The sequence below is a fragment of the Myotis lucifugus genome, unplaced genomic scaffold (genome assembly GCF_000147115.1).
Source record: "Myotis lucifugus unplaced genomic scaffold, Myoluc2.0 scaffold_0, whole genome shotgun sequence".
Taxonomy (NCBI): Eukaryota; Metazoa; Chordata; class Mammalia; order Chiroptera; family Vespertilionidae; genus Myotis; species Myotis lucifugus.
In genome coordinates, this window is record NW_005871048.1 from 26,067,741 (window position 1) to 26,093,234 (window position 25,494).

The window sequence follows — 25,494 nt, forward strand, 5'->3', positions numbered from 1 at the left end:
AAACTTTGGTAATAAATAAATTTAATTCAAATAAATTAATGTATACTATATCATAATTGGGGCAATTGATTCAGATCAAATTACAAATTAAAAATATGTATAATTGGGAGCTATTTCTCACTTCTTAGGAAATGCCTTATCATATGAAAATGAATAACTAGATTTTATCATTTTAATATGATTTAAACCAATGTTATATATGTACATTTTTACAAAGGAATTAAATTTTAATCTTTAGGGAGAAAGACAGGGATTATCTGACTTTAGTGTATGACATTTTTTATCTTAACACTTAAATTATTTTGAAGTATAGACAAAATATTATTATGATCTTCTAATATATGACCGGTTAAAATATTTTATTTGGTAATATGTGCCATATCATAATACCAATATTGTCCCTTAAGTTTTTAATAATACTGTTATTCATATGCAAAATATAACAAGAAGTTTCAGGGAAATTATATATATACTAGTGGCCCGGTGCACGAAATTTGTGCACGGGGGAGGGGGTGTTCCTCAGCCTGCCTGCACCCTCTCCAATCTGGGACCCCTCGAAGGATGTCCTACTGCTGGTTTACAGGGATCGGACCTTAACCGGCAGTTGGACATCCCTCTCGTAATCTGGGACTGCTGGCTCCTAACCACTCACCTGCCTGCCTACCTGCCTGATTGCTCCTAACCACTCTGCCTGCTGGCCTGCTCGCCCCCAACTGCCCCCCGCCACCAGCCCTGGTAACCTCCAACTGACCCCCACTGATGGCCTGCTTTCCCCCACCTGCCCCCCTGCTGGCCTGCTCGCCCCCAGTGGCCCCGCCCCCCACCAGCCTGATCACCCACAACTGCCCTCCCCTCTTGGCCTCTAACCGCCTCTAGCTCGGCCCCACCACCATGGCTTTGTCCAGAAGAACGTCCAGAAAGTCTCCTGGAAGGTCTCCCAGTCTAATTAGCATATTACCCTTTTATTAGTATAGGTAGAGGCCTGGTGCATGGATGGGGGATGGCTGGTTTGCCCTGAAGGGTGTCCCGGATCAGGGTGGGGGTTCCCTTGGGGCATAGGGTGGCCTGGACGAGGGGCCTGTGGTGGTTTGCAGGCTGGCCATGCCCCCTTCAGGGTGGGGGCCCCACTGCGGGGGCGTGGCCAGCCCGAATGAGGGGCTGAGGGCCGTGTTCAGGCTGGCCACACCCCCTTCAGGATGGGGGGTCCCGCTGGGGTGCCTGGCCAGCCTGGGTGAGTGGCTGATGGCTGTTTGCTGGCTGGCCACGGCCCCAGGCAACCCAGGCTCCCAGATCCTCCTTGAGCAGTGGCCACAGCGGCTGGAAGCAGGTATCTGGGATTTATTTATCTTCTATAATTGAAACTTTGTAGCCTTGAGCGGAGCCCACAGCTGGCCAGGGCAGGCGGGAAGCTTGGCTTCCTCCATCGCCAGGGTCAACCCAAGCCTCCTGTTGGCTCCAGCTCTGTGGCCACCGCCATCTTGGTTGGGTTTATTTGCATACTTGCTCCTGATTGGCTGGTGGGTGTGGCTGGTGGGTGTAGTGGAGGTAAGGTCAATTTGCATGTTTCTCTTTTATTAGATAAGAATTTGACCCCAATTGCTTGTTTTATAATAATTTTGTCTAGCCATCGCCAGTGTGGCTCAGTTGGTTGGAATATTGTCCTGTGCACTAAAAGCTGGCAGGTTCAATTCCTGGTCAAGACACATACCCAGTTTGGGGTTCGATTCTCTGGTCAATGCTTCTCTCTCACATTGATGTTTTTCTCTCTCCCTTTCTCTCTCTCTCAAATCAATAAAAACATATCTTTATTAACATATAATATTATTATTATTATTTTGTCTAGGTCAATTGTCCTTAAAAAATTAAAGTTAGTTTTGTTTTAGGTATGTGCCTTCATGTTTCAAATGAGAAAAAGGTACAAATATTTAGTAACTTTTACCAGACAAGCTGAAATAGTTAATGACTCTAGTTAAGAAATTCATGAGTGCTGATACCCTGTTCCTTATTCTGATACATTTCAAAAATAAATTCTCTCCTTTTACTAAGGCTCCTTGAAACCATTTAAAAGTTCATAATTATTATTAGTCCCATATCTTTTGTCTTTAGTATTAAACTTTTAAGTGTTGAAATAAAATTCACATTAGAAATTCCAAATCATGAGGGCGAGTAGAATTCACCTTAACAATTTAATAGATGTGAATTTGAGTAAAATTATATATAAATGTGAAACAGGAAGGGTTTATGCATATTAAATTAAGAATGAGTCCATAGTTATCCAGCCTGTGCCCAGTCATTAGGAAGTTGTGTAGGTTATCTTGTAGAAATTTGTTCAGTTAAATGGGGGTGGGGGAAAAGAGGTGCTCTTAAAACTGAATGGAAACAAACAGAAATAAAGCCTTTTGCCTTATAGGTAATTGTGCAATATGCTGAAGAGAAAGTAGTGAGTTTATACAACTGAGTTACCTGCTTATTGTTCACCTACACAGTGTAATATGGCGGTTCCCTTACCTCTTCCATGCCCTCATAACCAATAAAAAAGGAAAGGTTGGGTCATACCAGATATTTCTCTATAGTGACACATTTTTTATATCTTCACAACTAACTACCTTGCCAGCTGATTTCTAGCTTCTCACATATAATATGAACATATTCAAAGGAATCTCACTGCTGATATTTTCTGGAAGGAGGCATATCATGAGTTCAAAAACTAAAATACTCAAAGGCATCTGACTTTGGCACCAAAACCCTTCTAATGCAAAAGTGACATACATCTACATAAATGAGATCTGAGACAGGAGGTGGGGAGAAAAAGAAAGATAAAGTAATCCAACAAATAACCTGGAACCTCAAAAATAAAATGCACAAATTCCCTGGGGTAGCTCAAATGAGTTCTTTCAGTTCCAAAATGAAGAGTGCTTAAATTCCACACAAATAAGCACTGCCTTCTAAATTCTAGGCAGTCTTAATTGCGGCTTCCTCTGAGCTGACAGGAACTTGAAGAGATCAGCAATTTCCACTAGTCTTCTAAATTGTGCATTTTTATCATAACTGCAGCATGAAAGAAAGAAGAAACTAATGACGTCAGTCAGTGGCATGAAGTTCCTATTGAAGTCAGTGGCATACTGAGCACATTTGACAGCGGGAGGGGATCATTCTTCACACCCACATTCTATACAACACAATTACTTCTAGCAACAACCATAAAGTGAAATAAATAACAGTGAGGATGGTGATGTCTGGAGGGGAACATATATAGTGAACTTTTTTTTCAAAATTTCAAATGATTAAACCTTGGGCATATAGTCATGTCAATAAAAATATGAATTATAAATATTTCAGCACCATATAAGGAAAAAGAGTAATAAATGCCTTTTAAGTGCATTGACATATTTTTGGAAAAAAGGAAAAGCATCTTTACATTTAAAAGAATTTTTCAACACCAATAAAAACTCCAAGTGATCATGGAGATGAAGAGATTGAAGTAGTAAAACAAGTTCTGTTTTTTCATCTCTATCTCGCTGAGCTATCTTGTTGAGCTGTTGTAAGTTATTTTCAATCCACTGTTTAAACACAGCGATATGTCATAGCACAGGAGTTGGAGACACCAACCGCACTTGAAGCCAGATTGAACAATTTGGAGTGGTTATAATCCTACTCTTGAACTTAGTGTTGCGATGACCACATGCAGCTGGGCTTCCATATGTCTGAGCTGAATGCATAACATTTAAGTTCTCTGACTTATTTCCATGTTGAATAAAATGGTTTTTAAAGGGCTAAGTAATAAAAATGTACTAATTTTTTAGAGGTTCCCATTTTTTTCTTTTCAAGTTTTTAGGTTGTCTATTCTTTAAATTTTATTTTTCAATTACAATTTACATTCAATATTAGTTTTCATTTCAGGTGTACAACATAGTGGCTAGACAATCATATACTTTAGAAAGTGTTCCTCTCACTATTTCTAGTATCTACCTGGTACCATACATAGTTATTTGAATATTATTGACTACATTCCCTGTGCTGTAGTTTACATACCCATGACAATTTTGTAACTACCAATCTGTACTTCCACTAAATTTCAAATGACAGTCACTCTTCCTTTCTTTTGGTATAATGGTCATTTCTCTTATCTTTTCCTAAAACGGTTCACATTATTAGAGTTGTGTAAGAAATAATGAAAACTCTCTGTCTTCTGCAGTACTGTTTTTAGCAAGCGACGGAAAGAAAAGTTATAGAAAATATCTCTGCTAGGAGTATTCCTGTTCTTAGCCAATGACCTTTTCAAATGCACTGTTACCCCCAAACGGTACAGAAAAAGATAGAGGAACAAGGACATAGGCCTTAAATTTCATCTGTAGCAACAGAAGGTCCCTAATATCAGTCAGTCAATTAAGGAGGTTGATAAGCATTACACCCATACGTTGAGGGCCATCACGGGAAATATGACTCACTGCCAATGCAGCTCATGTTTAGAGTAGGCCTTTAATTCAGAAGCCTTAACACAATTTTAAGAAGTAGTTGATAGGACTGTAATCATTCTTATATTTAAATAATCTCTGGTGACTGTCAGAACAGTCCAGGTTCCACAACTCTTGACAGAATTGGCATATTGTTTCACTTGGCAAACAGAGTGTTTAAAGCTGTTTTTACAAAAGTTTCCATTATTTTTATAAAAGCTGCTACAGAATTTAAGCTATTTTCACATTTCAAACATATGTGTATTTGTTTGTGGACAGATAAAACCAAAGAGAAAATAGGAAAGCATCCCAGGTTTTGAGCTAAATTTCTACCCAAATAGGTGTGCATCAGAAAGACTTGTAGCTAGCCCTAACAGGTTTGGCTCAGTGGATAGAGCGTCAGCCTGCAGACTGAAGGGTCCCAGGTTCAATTCCGGTCAAGGGCATGTATCCTGGTTGTAGGCACGTCTCCAGTAGGGGGTGTGCAGGAGGCAGCTGATGGATGTTTCTAACTCTCTATATCCCTCTCCCTTCCTCTCTGTAAAAAATCAATAAAATGTATTGTTTTAAAAAGACTTGCAGTTAGAGCTCTACAGATGAATAAATATCTCTATTCAGATTAGCTAAATAGACACTGGATTTCTCCAACTCGAATTTTCTTACAGTGTCTATATTCTTTAGCCATAATCCTTTTCTTATAACCATCCTGTAAATATACCTGAAACTCTATTTGGAATTGATGTTTTAATTTTTATTTTATGATTTTTTCCCTTGAGAGAAGCCCCAATTCTATTTTAAATATTTTTTATTAGGAAATTAATGTAAATCAGAGATGAGAGAAAAAAATCTGAGCTGGGGATGGTTGACAATTAAGGACTTAGAGAAATGCTCTAAGCTACCCATCCCTGGGCTCACTGCTGCATTTCCTGCTTCCAGCTAGAACTCTCCCGATTTCCATCATTTTAAGTCCCCCCTTCTAAAAATCATTGGGTGAAAATAGAGTTGGGCTAACTCAATTGCCTTTAGCCATTTTTCTCCAGAAACAACCTTCACAAGGAAGGTGAAGGTTGTTGTGTCCTTTAAACCTTCCTCTTTGTGATCTTGGTTAAAGTTGATAAAACTGAACTTGTGAGTGAGTAGAACCATTCTCAGGAGGCTCCATGTGGTTGTAGTGCCCCCAAGGACATAGATGTCTGAGGGGTTCCTGGAGTCGTAACTCCAGGAGCACAGTGACAGGCAAAGTTGCCATTTGGCCTGGCACCATAGTAAGATAATTTCTAAAATTTATAACTTAGTGATGACTATGAAATGTTTAAATTTAGCATACCTTTCTAGAGATTTGGTGAGTGGAAAGCAGATATTTCACAAAGTTTTTCATTAAGATGTTCAGACTGAAGCTGTACTTAATATAATAATTTTCTTTGGCTTCTAAATATATTTTGGAGAGAGGAAAAAAATGCTTTATTTTAGTTCATCCTTTCTCAGCACTTGAAATTTTAACATGAGTAATATAGTCTTGTATGAACATATAGTAATTTTTTTAAAGTCCTGATTGGACAAATAAGCTGTTGAACATATTATCTCGGGACCTCAGAATAATTATACTTATTTTCCAAACAGAAGGAAGATCCAGCAGCTGAATTTTTCCCCATTTTTATTCATAAAGTGATAATTAGTGAAGGTATAAAATCTGGCATGCCAGGATTCAGGAAAGAATGTTTGTTTGCATTTAAGCATCTAGTTATGTGCTAGTTGCCTTTTATATTTCAAGACAAAATATAAAACTCCAAGTAGTCATAGAGATGAAGAGATTGAAGTGGTAAAACAAGTTCTGTTTTTTCATCTCTAGCTCACTGTGCTATCTTGTTGCACTGTTGTAAGTTATTTTGAATCCACTGTTTAAACACAGCGATATGTCATAGCACAGGAGTTGGAGACACCAACCGCACTTGAAGCCAGATTGAACCATTGCAGACCTTGGTTTGGATGTGTCTGCAAAGACTGGTGTGTGTTAGCATTCTAGCCGGAGGTCATCTGAAGACTGACCTGTAGCTAGAGGTGATGTTGGTAGAAATGGTTTTGTAATAGTTACCATTTATTCAGGGTCTTCTATATGCCAGGAGCTGGTGGCAGAGGGTTTATATACATGATCTCATTTCATCTTCCTGATTACCATTCAAAGTATAAGCATTATTATTCTCATTTAACAAATGAGGAAACTGAGGCTCAGAGAAAATAAGTTATTTTCTAGAGCACACAAGGCTAATACAATTGGGGCCCGTGCCACTCCTATTCTGGACAAATGAAATCCTGGAACTTCAGGTGTGAGGTGAGCACAGGGACATGTGGGACTGGCCGCCAGGCTGTAGGGGTCAGAGTCATGGGTGAAGCAGGACAAAGAGTTGTCAATTCCCCTGCTATATCTATACTGACCATAGCATTAGGCCACTGGCCTTTCAACCAAGCACTATCTAAGTCAATTTTGTGTTATTCTCTCTGAGATTTATGAAGCACCACTAGGTGCCAGTACTATGGGATGCAAAGGCTGTCCCTGGCCTCAGAGAGCCTACAGTCCCAAGTGGGAGACTGACACATACAAAGATATTACTCATTCATGGTGTTTGGTCACTGTATGTATATATCACATATCAAGGAGCAAGGATCTATAGGAGGTGGGGGTGGCAATTATTGAAGGCTTATTGAAAAATTTATCTGAACAGAATTCTGAATAACAAGCAGTAGTTAATATACACCAGTGATTCCCAAAGTGGGCGCTACCGCCCCCTGGTGGGCGCTGCAGCGATCCAGGGGGGCGGTGATGGCCACAGGTGCATTTGTTTTAACTTTTTTTGTATTACCTTTCTATTCTGAGTTCAATAAATAGTTTCATAATTTCAAACTTCAATGTTTCTAATTTACACCTTTCTTTACTATATTTTACGAAAAAGGTAGAAACATTGATACATATATCTTTGTTTAATTGCTATTAAAATTAAAAAAAATTAATTTCCAGGGGGCGCTGAGTAATATTTTTTCTGGAAAGGGGGCGGTAGGCCAAATAAGTTTGGGAACCACTGATATACACCATGGACACATACATGTATATGCACACACACACACACACACACACACACACACGTATGGTGTTCATGAGCCTTGATATGCCACTTTGTCCAAGTCTATTAATCAGAAAGAAAGAAAAGAAACAAATTAATGTTGTCAGCATTCAACTTTGTAGCCATGTTGACACTGCACTTGATATACCCTTGTCCTTAATAGCATGCTGACTTCTTGATTAGGGGTTTCTGTTTTGCTATCAGTTCATTAGACAATGTGCTGCTCAGGTAGCAGAATTTGATTATAGTTTTCATCTTTGCTTTCTGAATTGCTGTGGGTTTGCTCTGGTGTTGACTGACATGTGACCTCTGCAGTGTTTTATTTGAAAAGTTTCCTTCAGAACTTGCAGGATAGACTAACCCCCCCACCTCAGCCCCGGCTTCAGGTTTTCTTTACTCTTTCTGATCATGGCTCTGTGGTGTGTTTAGGAAGGCTAAGCCTATGATTACAGGGCTGCTTTATCTGGAAGCTATGAGAAATGGATCAAAAGTGGATCAGCTCAGGCATGACTAGTCATTACCTAATGGACTCTTCAGTCTTCATAACCCTCTCAGCTCAGTTCTACTTGGACAAGAGCTAGAGAAGTTTAACATGCTGACAAACTTGAGTTCAATCCTTTCATAAGGTCAACACATAGACAATAGTTCTCTTCATCATTGACAACCTGAAACCAAATTATCTGCTCAAAAATTTCAATGGCCTCTCTCTCTTTCCAATAAAGTATTTCAGTATGCAAACCTCACGCTCAATGCACATAGTTTTGTATTTTTCTTAATATCTTGGATAGAGACATTAGCAGATACATTTAAGAAAATGAAATTGGACTAGATTTTTTTAAACTGGAATGTTAGGAAATTGATGGTGAGTATAAATGTAAAGAACATATAAAAGCCAGATGTATTTTAAAATAACAATTTTTAGTATTTATTTGTTCATTCATTGAATATTTATTAAAGGCCTACTGTATGCCTGACATTGCTTTAAGTACTTGGACTATATCAGTGGACAAAATAGACAAAAATTCCTGCCTTTTATGTTTATTATCTTCTAAAATTATCTTCTTTTCTTTGGAGAAGTAAATAATTATTTTAATACCCAGACTGATCTATAAGTTCATGTAAATAACATGTACAGCTTTTGATTTTATTTACTTTACCAATTTGACTATCTTGCATAATACCTCTAATTTTTTTTCTTCTCCTGTATTCATTCATTTAACAAATATGTACTGAGCACCCAGTGAGTGTGAAACACCAGCATGCCAGGATGGAGACCTGCCTCAGGACTGTCACAGTCCAGCAAGATAAACCAAAACTTGTACACAATCAGCCATACAGGAATTAATACATGATACATTTAGTAAAAGTCCTGAAATGTTTCTACAGAGTTAGGGGGGAGCTGGGGCAGGGAAAATAGGAGAGATGAGACATGAGTGGGTTGATCAAGGAATACTGCACAGAGAAGGTAACATTTAAGGTGGACATTTGAGGAGCTATTATTGGGACATAGCTTTGCAAGCAAAGGTTCAAAAAAAAAAGGCAAGATGTATTTAAAGAATAGCAACACAAAATTGACTGGTGCATATTAGCACTGGAAAGTTGTATTGAATCCAGATTGTGGATAGAATCGAATGACAAGCTACAAGTTTGTACTTACTTAATAAACATTCAGTAGAAATGAAGGGAGGGGAGGGCACTGATGAATTTTTGCTATAGAAATGACACTACATATATCATGTCTAAAAGAAGCTAATACGTTGTCTGCAGGACGACTGTTCCAGGCTAAGCACACTGTGGTCATTAGAACAGAGAGGATTCTGTGTGGTGGCATCTAACATCGTGTGTTAAGGTATAATTATTATTTGGAACAAGTCACAGTGGAATGACAAAGGCAAAGATGTCAGTGGACTTTTCAAGCATGCCAGTATCTTTCTATAATTTCAGAACATAATTCTTTCAAGGTGACACCTTTATTAAAGACAAATCAGTTATAATTAGATATTGGGAAACTATAAAAATTTGAGAACATGAAAGGTCTTAGAGGAGAAAAATATCAAATGGGAAAGTGACTGGTGATTCATGTCTCATTAATTTATCATAGGGAATTCAGCTCAAATGTGTAATTTTCATATAAATTGTATGATATAAGTTTACTTGGGAGGGTAGTTTTAAATGTCACTGTTTTCTGTTTATGTCAGATCCAGATGAATAATTATGCATCAGTAAACTGTTCAATCAGCAAAGGATCAATTATTTGTAGTCAGTATATAATTGAATAACTGGATGGATTCCTCACTTAAAAATATATCATCACTAGATTCCATAAACACTTAGAACATGAGAAGAGTATTTCTGTGGTGCCAATTTAGGCGTTCAGTAATCGTGTTTGTGTTTAATTGGTAACCACTCTCTTCTTGTGAATGTTTATTACATCAAAAAGATGTGTTAAGCTTAAAAAGTCATAAGCTATGCATGAAGTTATTTCCTAGTTTGGAAGCAATTGTTTTTAAAATACTAATTGGACTTTCCAGGAACTCATTAAGAAGACAATTAAATAAATTATTAGGGAATAAAAAATAGATTTTAAATGTTTAAGTTAAAATATATTTGAATTTGCTAATTGCTGTTGAAATTTTGCCATGTCTCTAATTGGTCTTATTTAAATAACAAATTAAGTTTTTCTTAAAAAGTATTTAAGGATTTGGGTATTATAATGCTTTTATTAGTTATATAACGTAAGCATATATCTTAACCAAGGCATGACTTTCATAATTATTCTTTAAGAATCTACTTTATTCCTATAGTGAGTTAATTATGGATCATTTAACATGAGATAAAAAACAATCTCTACAATGGATAGCAGAGAAATTGAAATTCCATTTTCAGCATTATTATTGATTAATTGTGCCAATGAACAAGTCACATAAGTTCTACATAACCTCAATTTCTCCACCTGTTAAGAGGAAATAATATCTGTCACAAGATATTTTCAGGGCACTTTGGAATCACTAGTATAAAGCTATTCAATAAATCAAAAGCAGTATTATTACTCATCCAAAATGTAATAAAAGACTTTTTTAATGTAGTAACCATTCAGCTCAGATTTAAAGATAGTCTCTGATTTTAGAATTTCTTCCTACTCCTGCCTTTTAGTCTTGAATGTTTACACTATTTCCTTGAAGCTTCGATTCTCTGGGGGTAATTATTGCATTCTTCTGCTTTCTTGAGAATCATTTTATTTTATGGCTTTCCTTAGCTTCTATTTCAGGTGCTTTCTTCTGCATTTTACACGCCCTCTCTCCACCCTCAGAATTTTAACACCTTGTGTCACTTTTGTACTCTGTACTTTTTATATTTTCATCTGAAAATATTCCTTATTATTTCCTTTTCTTTTAACTTGACAATTGTTTACCTTGAAACTGGCTACACATTTGAAAATTAAGTCAAAGTTATTTGCTTGTCACTGGACATTCCTACAAACATTTCTTACAATAAAGTGGCAGGTTGCATTTTATGAAAAAGCAACCAGCTGAAAAGCAACTTGGTTTTGAGGATGAAACTGACAAAACAAAAATTAAGAGTTGAAATTATTTGAGAAAATCAAACGGTAACCGAATTTAAATATTTCATATCAAAAGAATTAACTGAATAAAATTTCCTAGTTGGTAATTTCCTCTCCTGTGCTAAAATTGATTTGTGGTTCAACTTTATTCATATATTAAATTCATATCTATGCATGAGTCTGTCTCTGAGGTCTGTATTCTGTTCCATTCTTCAGTTGGGCTATTTCTGTGTACGTTCGGTATGACTTTTATTATTATGGCTTTATTGTGTGGCTTAATATCTGGCAGGGCAAGTCCTTCTTTTCTTTTTTTTTTCTTTTTTTAAAATATATTTTATTGATTTTTTTACAGAGAGAAAGGGAGAGGGATAGAAAGTCAGAAACATCGATGAGAGAGAAACATCGGTCAGCTGCCTCCTGCACACCCTCTACTGGGGATGTGCCTGCAACCAAGGTATATGCCCTTGGCTGGAATCGAACCTGGGGCCCTTCAGTCCCCAGGGCGATGCTCTATCCAGTGAGCCAAACCGGCTAGGGCAAGTCCTTCTTTTCTAAGGTGTACTTATCTGTGTGTGGCTATTCCTCCATATAAATTTTAAAGTAAGTTTGAATTCCTTAAAAAATATTCAACTGGAATTTTAATTGGGAGATACAATATTGTATTAAGTTGTATCTGACTCTGTCTTATATATTGCCTGGTAAAGTCAAGAAGTGCAATAAGATGACATTTTAAAACCTTTCATTTTTACCATTTGCCTGCCATAAGTGTCTATAGACCAACTCTAAAATCATTTTGGTGAGAATTTTCAACTGAAAATATTCAATAACACCCGAATTGTAATATATTTATTTTTATAATATTCGTTGCAAATTGATTTTTTAAATTAAATTCAAAATATTGTGGCATATGGTCACGTGGCAGTTAACTGGTTAAAACAAAGTCTATGATTCTAAATTAAGCAGACAGTGCCTCCATTCCTTCAGTGGATTACAGTCTAATTTAGAATGTCCTCCACCAGAAGAGACAAAAATATTTGGGATGCCGATCGCTCACATTCTGTTGGCAGACGTGCTGAGATGACGGAAGGAAGAGGAAGTCAGGGTGGGTGGGATCACTGGGGAAGACTTCTTGATAGAATTCTATGTGGAAGGTAGGGAGGTGGAGCAAGGTGAGGACAGGCAGTTTTAAAGAGAGCAATATAGGAAACCATGGAGACCACAGGGAGGTGTCCACATAGCAGCTGCTGAGAGTCACCCAGGAGAGGGCAAGGGGGATTTCCCCCTTAAAACAGTGGTTCTGCAGATGAGTAGATTAAAAAACTGTGGTACATCTATACAATGGAATACTCTGCTGCAGTAAAAAAGGAGTTCTTACCATTTGCAACAACATGGATGGAACTGGAGAGCATTATGCTAAGCGAAATAAGCCAGTCAGAGAAAGATAAATATCACATGATCTCACTCATATATGGAAAATAATGAACAACATAAACTGATGAACAAAAACAGATACAGAGACAAAGAATCATCGATCAGAACATCAAACCTCAGAGGGAAGGTAGGGGAGGGTGGGGGTAAAGGGGAGAGATCAACCAAAGGACTTGTATGCATGCATATAAGCCTAACCAATGGACACAGACAACAAGGGCATGAGTTGGGGGGAGGTGTGGGGGGATAAGGATACATATGTAATACCTTAATCAATAAAGAAATTAAAAATAAATAAATAAATAAATAAATAAATAAATAGATAGATAGATAAATAAAACCGTGGTTCTGGATAAGGGTTAATTTTGCCGCCACTACCCCCCCCCCCCCCAAATCAGGGACAATTGTCAATGTTTGCAGACAGTTTTGGTCATCACAACTGGGTCAGAAGGGATTGCTACTGGCATGTAATTGGTAGAAGCCAGGAATACTGATAAACATCCTACAACGCACAGGGCAGCCCTCACAACAGAGAATTATCCGTCCTAGATTGTCAATAGTGCTGAGGTTGAGATTCTGACTTCCTGGGTCCAGGATGGGGCCTTGGGCATTAGCCTCCCAGGCAACTCTCATGTGCAGCCTAAGTTGAGAACCATTGTTCTGGATCCATGTAGTTGAGAGGGAGAGGCAATTTGATTTAATGAATTATATTTTCATACTCTTCACTCATGCCATTTTAGAAAATTCATATTTCTGTACTCTAAATGACACAAAGTACAAGGTAAAGCTTTTGGGTATGGCGTATGTGTGTGTGTGTGTGTGTGTGTGTGTGTGTGTGTGAAATCACTTGACTTTCTATTGGAATTCAGGACGATTGTATGTAGTTAAGATTTCACATTCTCCCCCACCTCCAAAAAATGACCCCATGCTCAAGTAATGACCCCATGATGTCTTGTAAATGAATCCCATAGATGCCTACTTTAACTCTATTTATTCATCTATTAAAGTAAACAATATTTTTGTTATTTGTGGCTTTCTCTCTACATTGAGATATTTAGAAGGATAGTGTTGCACAAACTGAATTGTCAATATTTTTGTCAAATGATACAACTATTTAGTATGGTTTGGACATCATCTTGCTTAAAACACGGGTGTAGCTTGTTTTCTCATGTCCTGGAGTTATGTTATTGATTTTGAAATGGGCTCCCATTTCCAAACTCCAAATCTATGGAGCAGCTGGTAGTGGTTAGTGACTGACTGCACCAGCAGTCTCATCTTTTTAGCACTGAAAATTAATTTTTCTCATCTTGGCACATAAAGAACTCAAGTGTGCTCTTACCTCATTACCTGAAATGTTGCAGTGGTACCACCAGTGGGGGGTAGGCAGGTGATGGAGCAGCTCTTTGGGCATCAGAAGTGGCAGCATTGAGATGTTATGCATAAAGAAATTATACCAGGAGAAGGCCCTCACCCTTTATGGTGGAAATAAGAGACTTATATTCACATGGATTCCAAATATCTGATAACAGTGAATATAACATCAAAGGCTCTGGTTGGCATTCTCCTTCCCCCTCAAATGGCACATCTATATGGGCAAAAGATGAGCATGCTGTGCCAAATACTCATGGTAAATGAATAGTGAATTGCTCCTCATAAAAAAATTGCAGCTGAGCTCCCAGAGCTCGCTAATCTGGTCATCCCCAAATCGTTATCCTTTATGGATTTACATGTAGTTAACAGAGGCTACAACAAAAATGTTTTCGTTTCACCACAGGATAAGAAACTGTATTTCTGGTATAGTGGAGAGAGTTCTGGACTGGGAGTGGAGAAACCTGGGGTTTGACTCTGAATCTACCAAGCATGTTGTTTAATGCTCTTTATTTTATGATCACTAGGCATTACTCGTCCCTCACCTGGAATCTGGTAAAAAAATGTCCCCAACTGTTTTTCAGAACTCGTTTTATTCTTCTTAAATCCACCTTCCACTCTGCTGCCAGCATGACATTCTAAAATATAAAATTAATCCTGTCACTCCCCAGACCACCAACTGGGGCTGTGCAGTCTGAGTTTCTCATACAGATATTGTCTGATGCTTTCTGTTCCCTGGGTCTCCATTCATGATTTCCTCTCTGCCTGGTACATATTTGTCTATTTTTCCTAGATAGTCTTCCTCATGCTTTAAGATGCATCTCAGGCTCCCCTCCCATCGGCCACAGAAACACAGGAGCCTGAGGTTTGGGGTGTCTCCAGGTTGTCCCTGACCTTGTTTCAGCCACCAGTAGGCCACTGCATTCTATCATTCCCAAAGGGCTAATGTGGGTATGCTGCCACTCTGCACTTTTCTCATGTCCTTGGGATGTGAATGAGCAGACTTGGTTGCTGATTCTTGCAATGATATTAATTTCTTGTATTAATTCTAAAAGTCTGTGATTGTGTTTCCTTTCACCGCAGTTAACACATAAATCAAGGTGAACCTGAATCTCCTGCAATATTAAACTTCTCCTCAAATTAACCAAGGGAGGGAACTATGCAACTTCCTTATTCTTGAGCACTTATGATAGGATTTCAAGCTTTTTACTTAAGGTAACAATTAAAGATGTGTGTGTGTGTGTGTGTGTGTGTGTACATACTTATATTTAAAGATATATGTACTTACCGATTCTGTATATAAAAAGAGCTAGTGAATAATCTGCCAGTAGGTTTTTAAAATTTTGTGGTACTCCAGTTAAAGTTTTTATTAGTTATCTATCACTTCACAGACAGTGTGAAATAGATACACAGACTATGTTACTTTAACCACACTTTTATAAATAAAGTTGGGAGCATGAGTTTTGTATCTAAAAGAAAAAATGCATCTCAGAAATCACTCTTCCAGAAAGCCAGCTAATTTAGGTGCCCTTCCTCAGATTCCCTTCACTTCCATTATAAATATCACTTCCCTTATAAATATCACACTGCATGATAATTACCTGTTTAGGTGCTGGCCCTCTTATAAAGATGGTGGTATGCTCTTTGAAGACAGATAACTGATTTAACGAGCTTCCCTTGGTATCCAGCATGATGCCTAGCAAAGAATGGGCATTCAGTGGGGAATGGTATGCAAAGGAAGGTGGGAAAAAGAGGAAAGAAAGGTGAGGACAGAAAGCAGAGGGAAGGGATATGATGGAATAAGATCAATAAAATAGGATAGGAAATATAAAAAGGAAAGGGAGGACAAATGATGGGTGATATAGTTGGTCTGTGGTGATTTCTAAGGTCTAGCCCATTTTTAATATTTGTGACTCTATACATTACAATATTCCATGTAAACCCTACTCTTTCCATGCTGTTGTACATATTGTGCCACGCTCATCCCTGCACTGTCCTTTGAGTTTGAATGGGTTGTCTAGCAATGAGTCTGATAGAGGGCAAAATCAAGACCAGGAAGTAGATGTTCAAACCTCTCTAAAATTTGCTTTTTCGCACTAAACTTCGCTGATCTCTTTTTGAGATTTTTATAGTTTGTGTGAGTCTCTTGGTATCTCCTGAGCAGCTTACTTAGATATTATGCCATTTAATATGTAAATAGTACTTATTTAAGAATATGTAAGTAGAAAATTTGGTAAATTTTTTAGAGCTTATTGTTAATACTTATGATCATTAATTACCTAAAATATAGGTGACTCATTAAACCTACCCTTTAAGTGGCTTAGGCTAATGTGTATAGTTCTGACAGGGCAGCATGTTATATTTCATTTTGATAAAAATAAAGGAATAGTATTGAAATAGCTAATTTATATTATGTGACCATTTGATTCCCATCTTAGAGAAAAACTAAGGGTAAAAGATAGGGAAATCTATAATTTATGGAGTGACTTCCCAATCAGAGGCCCACATGTGTGGGAACAAAATTGAAAATTGAGGAAATTATTCAGATAATTTAAGAAAATGCAGATTTGTCATTTATGCATATCTAACTTTCACTATCTAAAAAGATATATTTTAACATTATTTACTATCAAAAATCTGACTTAAGAAGTAGTGATCATTCAAGATCACTTAACATAAAACTTATTTTCACCTACAAGATACTATCATAAATATGAGTTGCCTAAATTCCTGGACCCTCAGTGCTACAAGAAACTTGGATGGAACTCTAAACTCAGGGTCCCTGACTACAAGAAAAAGCTCAACTAAACAACTGAAATTAGTGTCAATAATTTTGTAAGTGCTTGATAGAATTATATAACTTCATGGTTAGACTTTATCTTTTCTGGGTCCTTGAAAAATATAGCAAACATTCAATAGTATAGATTAGTGTTTCTAAACTTCAACTTTTTATACCTAATTTGTATATAAAATACTTAGAAATCAATGCCAACAAATTGTGAAATGTTGCAACCAGAAATACTTTAATGTACTTATTCCCATATTACATTAAGATTAATTATTAGGTGCAGTTTAATTCATCAACTCAAGGAAAGTGTTTTTACAACTTCAATTCTTTGCTTTTATATATTTGGACTGTTATAAAATCAATATGTCTCATTGTCTTTCTGGCAGAAATAAAGTCAACTTTAAACCTGGCTGACTTAGTGGCAAATTATTTATTTCTGTTTCAAATTCATTAATAAGCTAGGAACCACTAAGCAATTCAGTGTCTCACTAGATAGGATCATAAGATAGTTCAAAGCTAATTGTTACATCCTGTACATTTTTATCGCATTTGTCAATACTATATTTTTATACTGATTTTAAAATTCAATAGCATAGCATAGCAGAACTAGAAAAATTTTCTTGATGAATTTGTCAGTCAAAATGCTTAATTCTGTTATCTGTAAGTTTTTAATTAATATATTGAAGTTTAGTCCTCCAGTTCATTCAACCTTCTATTTTGATAGACAAATTTGATCTTTCCTAATGCATTATGTTCTTTTGAGTAAGAACATAATTTAAATCAATATGTAAAATTAGAAGAGAATTAAAATTTTATATAGGCATATAAAAAAGAGCTAGAATAATAAAGACAGATTTATGAGAAGTAGAAAAGAAAGTCTGAAATAACAACAAGAAAACATACTATTTTCCCCCACACTTTTTTTGTACATCTTTTCCATCTATTTATTTCCTGCTATTTATTTGCTCAAGTGTCAGTCTTCCTTTAGAGCCATTTTAAAGGAGGCAAGCACCATCCCCAGGCTTTCTACATTCCTCAAGGGCTGGCTGGCCTAATTATCTGGGCTCATCTCTTTGATAGAAATTAGTCACATTTTATTATAGTTATTTTTACTTGTTTCTCTCACTTCTCCAGAGAAGGGGCCATGTCTTATTAATTATTGCATTTCCAGGTCTAGCACAGTATCTGGCACATAATGCTGAACAAATTTATTGTAATAAGGTTCATCTATTTTTTTCTCATCTGAAATAATGTTCACATTGATATTTTCTAAAAATACTACACAGGCATTTCCCCAAACTAGTCATTGTCAAGCAGAGAACAACTTCACTAATTAATAATGGCTGGAGTTTTCTTGAACCTTTTAATCTGATATATAAGTGGCAGAACAAAAATTGTCATCTAGGCTTGTCAAAGCTCACACTCTTTCTGCTACCCCTCTGGCTTCCCATGACAAATGGCCTTGCATAGCAAATGTAGTCTTTTCCATATTCTGTGTAGAAAGAGCACCTTTACTCCATCAATCCCCTTTTCTCAGGAAAGAAATCTCTGTCAGTTAAAAAAACAACAACAACAAAAAAAAACCACAACAACAACAACCTGGGCATTTGGGAAGCCCACTAGGTAAATATTAAAGGAAACAGCTATAAAGCCAAAAGTAACTAAAACAATGAATAGCACAAGACAGGATATTGAACAATAATATTTGCCATGCCCGTAACCACTCACATTCTTAGTCTAATTTTCCTTCCCAGTTTATGTTATTTCATTAGACTCTGAGTTAGACTTCTATACATTACTACACACTTAATAAAGATATTTCATTTTTCCTGGTGCGCTTCCAGAGACCTTGCATGCAGTGAAGGTTTTATGGTCCTGTGCGGTGCAGCAGATGTCATTCCATTTGCCTCAGTCCTGCTGACATTTGGAGATGTGGATTAATTGAGCTACAGAATGAAATTTAATTAAAATTAAATACAGACTTGGCCATTGTATCTGTTCATTTCCTGCACTCTAGTGTGCGTATATGCAGGCAGCGCCATAGTTAATTTGTTTAATCAGGATGCTCTGTGGGGGAAGCTGCACTTTGTTTTATGCTGAAAGGCTGAAGGTGTGGTGGATGCCAGATTGGAATTCATTACACACAATGCGGGCTGTGCAAATGATGCTACTGATGGGCCCCGGAGGGCTACCTGAGGGAGCAAGGTGGCTCCGTATGAACCTGTAGAGGAACAACTTGTCGTAGACAAGGTTTAGCTATGGCTTTTAAATTGACATTACAGGACCACAGGAATCTCGTCTATTACCCATTAACATGTTGCCATAGTATTTGTCCATTCAGACATGTATTCATCAACTAATTCAACCAAGATTTCTTGAGGCCCTGAATTTAAGGTAAGCACCATATTTCTTCACATATTTTTTAGAATAAGATAATATAGATGTTTAAAGGTCATTCCAAAGTAAGGAAAAACTCTTATTACTTTAGGTTCTGATGAGATTGTATCAGAGCAGATAGGTCCATCCCACCCTTCCTTTGGGATCCTCTGCAAAGCCACAATAGGAAAGGAACTCTATTCCAACAACTCTCCAAAGGACAAAGGAGGACTTTGGGTTTTATCTACATATCTTCCTATCCCCCTTTCTAAATTAGAAGCTTCTTGTCAACATGCTTTTGATCTTCAGAAATGCTAGTGCATCATCAATCTCTACAATGTGCTCAAAGACACTTTCTTGATGTTGTCAAGCATGTGTATCCCTAGTTAGTGGACATGTGCTGTTTTAGCAGTCTAGCATCACTTTCTTCTTTATGAGGCAAGCGTATCCTGTGTCTGCTTTGGGAAATCTCTCCTCCCACACCTATGTGCCTCAGGTAAAGGGGAGTGTGCTGAAGACCGAGCCAATCGGGCATTTGATCCCCTTAGCCTCTGAAATTGGTTCGGAAATGAGCACGTGATCCACACCAGCCTAATCGGGGCCAATAACACTGCATTCTAAGGCTTCGATTTCCCTTCTGTTGTACGGAAAGGATGCAACTCATGAGCTCTCTTTTTCTGCAAGGGGGGAATTGTCTGAAGATGGAGCCAACCCAAAGAAAGCTAAACTGAAATCAAGAGAATGATCCCCTGTTATGCTTCAAAGTTCTATTGCTGCTCTGTTATCTTAGCTAATGAGTTTTTTAAAGTTGATTTGAGATGGGCTTTCTGGCTCTTAACATGCAAAAGAACCATACCTGACCAGCCTCATTATAACTGTCCTGTAATGTTGGAATCACTAATGACACTTCCTAGTCTGTGAGCTTTAAGGACAGGAACTTTGCCTCTTCATTTAGTGATGTATCAACCAGCCAGTGCCCTAAAACAATATATACTCAAGAATTATTTTGTTGAAATAAAAGAATTTATGTGATTATGTGACAATGCCAATAAATAATCTTTGGCTTTGTAATAAAACTAATTCAATTGACATATTGCTGACAAACCCTGTTACATTCTCTTTCACTGACATTCATGACTGAAAGGGTCCTAAATGATTGTTCAACAGTTTCTGAGGGTGAGAGAGCTAGTTCAGTCACGTCATATTAATAATCAACCTTGTATTGGTTGTATATATGGCTGTACAGAAGTCAGTTCCTAACTACTTCGTGGTGATACAAAGATGTGAATACCAGACAACAGGGACCATTGAGAGCCATTGTGAAGGCTGCCTACATGGAGGCCCAAGTGAACCACAGGGTCTGTCAGGAGGTATAACAGGAAATTATAGAAAATTGCATGGCATGGATGACAACATCTGAATATTACTTGATTTTAACCCCTTAAAGGTGAAGACCTGAAAATGTGGCCCAGAGGGGTGCAACTTTCCCAAAATCAAACGAGTGAAATCAGACCACTTTTAAGTGGTATTCCATGCTCCGTTCCATTCCTTCTTGTAATTCTGGCATTTCTGAGTTTTTACATTAGATACTAGAAAAAAAAAACTCGAAAAGAGAAGTTTGCAACCCTATTCTGCTACATATGCCAGTATTAACTAATCTTACCACCTGGAAATTGTTCTTTATATTCCCTATATGAGACATGAAGCTTCTAAGTTCTTAAGAATTCCAAAGTAACTTTTTCTCAGTTGAGTTATGTTGCGTCTAGCTGTGGACTTGAATAGGCTCAATAAATGAGCACACCATGTTCTCTGGCACATTTTTCTCTATTCTGTACCAACTACACCTATTTTATATGCACAACATCCTATTCATCCTTGGAGTTTTGGTAAAGTAAGTCTGATATTTTTTTCTCCTTGCACATATTGTTTATGAATTTGATCCTGCTTTTTCCTAACTCTCTTCATTTTCCATGACGATTTCATCTTAACATCATTATCATCTAGTACAGGGGTCCTCAAACTACAGCCCGCGGGCCACATGCAAATACAAATATTGTATTTGTTCCTGTTTTGTTTTTTTACTTCAAAATAAGATATGTGCAGTGTGCATAGGAATTTGTTCATAGTTTTTTTTTAAACTATAGTCCGGCCCTCCAACGGTCTGAGGGACAGTGAACTGGCCCCCTGTTTAAAAAGTTTGAGGACCCCTGATCTAGTATGTTAACCTTGCATGTGATAGGGGCTTGATAAATATTTGTTGGATGGACCAATAGAAGAATAAGGATATGACAGCAGGTTTTTTGACAGTTTCACATTCTAATTTTAGACTTAATTTATTCAACAAGTATTTATTGAGCACCCACTATGTACATGGCACTGTGCTATGGGGTAAATAAGTGGTCTCTAATAAGTTTACATTAGAGCTGGAAGAAGCAGGTTTGCACAAATATAACTAGACTGCCAGGCTAAAAGCAATTTATGACATAAGAGGCATAAATAAAGTGTGAAGGGAACTCTCAGGGAAAAAAAAAAGATGCTTACTGAGAAATTATGTGCCATTTATTCATCAGAGTGCTTCATTTTTCGAAATTGGGCTTCTGGTGTCTATCTGTGCAGGTGTGGCTGAATAGATAAGCAGAACATGACCACCAACCCTTTTCTCACAGAATATGTTATAAAGATTCTCCTTTGATAGGGGGCTGCAGCTGCTATTTGCCTCTTCGTCTCTTTTGGCCCAATGCCTTCGCTCAAAAAGAGCCACTCTGTTTCTATTTGTGGCAGCGCAGACCAGTCTGTCACTGCTGCGGGTTCTCGGCAGTCAACAACTTTGCCACATGTTCTTGACATTGTAATTCAGTGCTCCTTTGAAGTGTTGCTCGTGCCCCCTCCCCTCGTGGTTGCCCCACTTCACTTCCCGGTGCGGCAGCTGCTGGAGTGTTCCTCTGCCATACATTTCCCACCCCCGCCTGCCCAGAGGAGCTGTGTTGGACAGCACAGCCCCAGTGCTGGTCGACTGGCCACTTTCCAGTATTGTGCGGTTGTGATCCAGCCTCCCAGGAACATGCTGTGTGGTAGTATTCATAAGTCACGTTTTCTACAGCGATCTAAGGGAAGCCCAACAGTAATTCTTAAAAATCTTCCCTGGTATTTGGAACCAGTGAGGGAGGCATTTTCTCTGCGAGTCCTCTTTTATTTGGAAATTTTAAGAATAATTAATCCTGCTTCCATTTACAACAGCTTCAGTTGACATGTCTCTGATGGAACACCTCATTGCCTTCTGAAATTGAGTAGGATTTAGTCCTCATTCACTTTGGTAACAGCCAACTATTTGAGGCAGCCCACAAAAGTGAACCCCTCCCTATTCATATAATGAGGCTTACACAATCACAACTTTCCTTGTTTCTTTTGTATTATTCCATTGATGCACTAACTCACCAGTCATATGTTAAGCATCTATTGCAGTGGCTCCCAAATTTTTTGGTCTCTGGACCCTTTTCTGTTCTTAAATATTACTGAGGATGTCAAAGAACTTTTGTTTATGTAGATTATATCTATTAATATTTACCATGTTAGAAATTAAAACTGAGATGTGCTTAAAGTATTTGTTAGTTCACTTGAAAATAACAAATTATTTACATATTGACATAAAGAATGATTTATGAAAATATATTTTCCGAAACAACAAAAAATTATAGAAATACCATTGCTTTATATTTTTTTTCAAATTTCATTAATGTCTGGATTAATACAGCCGGATTCTTATATCTGCTTCTGCATTGAATCTGTTTTGATATGTGGCTTTGCTTTGAAGTAAATGGGGGGAAATCTGGTCTTACACAGATTTGTAAGAATACTTTTATTTCTACTTCAGATAATTGAAGCTATTCTTTTTAATAGTGCCCCAAAACTCACCAAGTGGTGGCTTCTTAAAGGTTAACTGCAGCCCTGACTGGTTTGGCTCAGTGGATTGAGCGTTGGCCTGCGGACTCAAGGGTCCCAGGTTCGATTCCGGTCAAGGGCATGTACCTTGGTTGTGGGCATATCCCCAGTAGGGGTTGTGCAGGAGGCAGCTGATTGATGTTTCTCTCCTATCGATGTTTCTAACTCTCTATCCCTCTCCCTTCATCTCTGTAAAAAATCAATAAAATATGTATTTTTTTAAAAAGGTTAGTTGTAGTGGGGAATCTGAAACCATGTGTTGGACTTCGAATGGATCTTTTACCATGTAACACGTAGTAACCTCATGTATTGTTCATTTGGAAAATATCGGTTCACTGAGTTATACAGATTTTCAAATGTTGATGAATTCCATTATGTAATGTAAAAATTTATAATTGTTAATATCAGCTGTGATCTCATAAGAAAAATAATTAAATATTAGGAAGCTGTCAAGTTTGTGGTGGTAGATACAATTTTCCAAAATTATGATTGTGCTTGAATGTTTGAGTTTTATCATTGGCAACAAATATTGTCAGTTGCTTTTCTTGAACTGGCTGTCTCACTTTGTCCATTTTTTAGAAAATAACTACCATATACCTATCAATTGTTCTTTCAAGTAAAAGTGGTATTGCATGACAAAGGTGGCTAGGTCAGCCTGCAACTCAATCACAGGAGTGCCTCCTCTAGACAGTCATGGTACTCTGGTGTGCAGTGGAAGTGCTTTGTGTGTGCGCTCTCTTTCATCACACAGTATATTAAACAGTGTGTATTCAAGGGTCTTGATTTAATAAAATTGATTATTTTAACTGCCTCCTCACAGGTGTCCCTAAATCAGACTGGCATTTGTTTTGTTCTGTTTTGTTTTTTAATACAACCTAATGGCAGTGAAGAGTACAACAGGCACCAGTGGAGAGTGGTGCTTCTGCTTTGGTTTGTAGGAAGGCACAGTCATTTTACTCACCATTGCTTTTGCACCATGAGTGCAAATTTCAACACTGTGAAAAGGCAAATCACACTTTAGTATGATTATGAAAATTGTTTTGATTTTTATGGACCCTGAAAAGGCTCTTCAGAGCTCATACAGGTCCACAGACCTCACTTTGAAAACCTCTGGCATACTGTCTGCATAGAATTGTACCCAAGAGAAAAACCAGAAACTTTTATGATATAATAGCTTGCTTTCAAAAGGTTTATAATTAAGCTGAACCAAATGAAATTGCCATTTTTGTAGGTCCAAAACTTTGACTATTGTCAATATCGTATGGCTTCATCTTTAGAAAAAATATACTAGTCTGTGTGGGTGCATGAGAGAGAATGCATGTGTAATGAATCATGTCATACAATGGTGTGGATCTAGGAGAATGGAAACTAGTACATAATCTGCCTGAAATGCAGAGCATTTGAGTTTCTAAGTTGAAGAGAGATGTACTTAGAAACTTCATACAGGTAGGAGAGGCAGAATTAGGGGAAATAGTGAAGCTTCAGAAGTGGATATAAATGCAAATAAAGGTTATTTATGACCTATGTGAGGCACAGAGCCCCGTCTCTGAGGCTTGAAAAACAAAGAAGAAATGTCATTGGGAAAGGAATAGACAATTTGAAAGAGTTCTTCAATTGCCATCCCTACAAAGTTCACTTTGATGTAGAAAAACGCCATAGTAGACAATGCTTATTCCACACATATTGATCCATTTGTTCATTCCAAACATGTGTACTAGTATTAAGTGACTATCGGGTGCCAAAGACTGTGCTAGGCACTGGAGGAGTCAAAACTCATATTTTAACAGTGGAACTCCTCGTCTACCCATTGAACCAGCTTTGTGCTTTGATCACACAATAGTGATGGTCCTAGAAAGCTGGTCAGGACACATTGCTATGTGTCCTTAATGTGTTATCAGAATGCAGATGAGCAATCAATTAATTCAGTTTGGGTGGAAAGAGAAAAAATTGCGTAGGAGAGATGACTTGTGAGATTGAATGAAAGGAGTTCTAGGAGTTGTCCTGTTAGAAACAAGGGAAGGCATATGCTGGACTGAGGAAATTGCATTCTCAAAGAAAGGCACAGAGATGTGGATAAACTTGGCACTGTTTAAAAATAGAGAGTGTGGTTCATCATGGTGAGAAAGTAGGAAACATAGGCAGTGTGGTTGGAAGTAAGACTGCAAATGTCAAGTGGATTCAGAGAGCAAAAATCCCTATAACCTATGCTTTGGAAAGGCACTGGAGACTTCTTCATATGCTAACCTGGCAATCAGAGGATTATCCAGAGTGGAGGTACTACAGGCCTAGAAAACAGAAGACTGAACTAGAAATTACTAAGGACTGGGATCCCTGCAGTGCAGCAGCATGAAAAGAGCAATGTGGGAAAGCACTGGAAGAAGAATTAGTAAAATACTGTAAGCAATTGTGGAAAACAAAAAGATATTAAATGCTTGTAGCTTGATCTACTAAGAACTAGGTAAT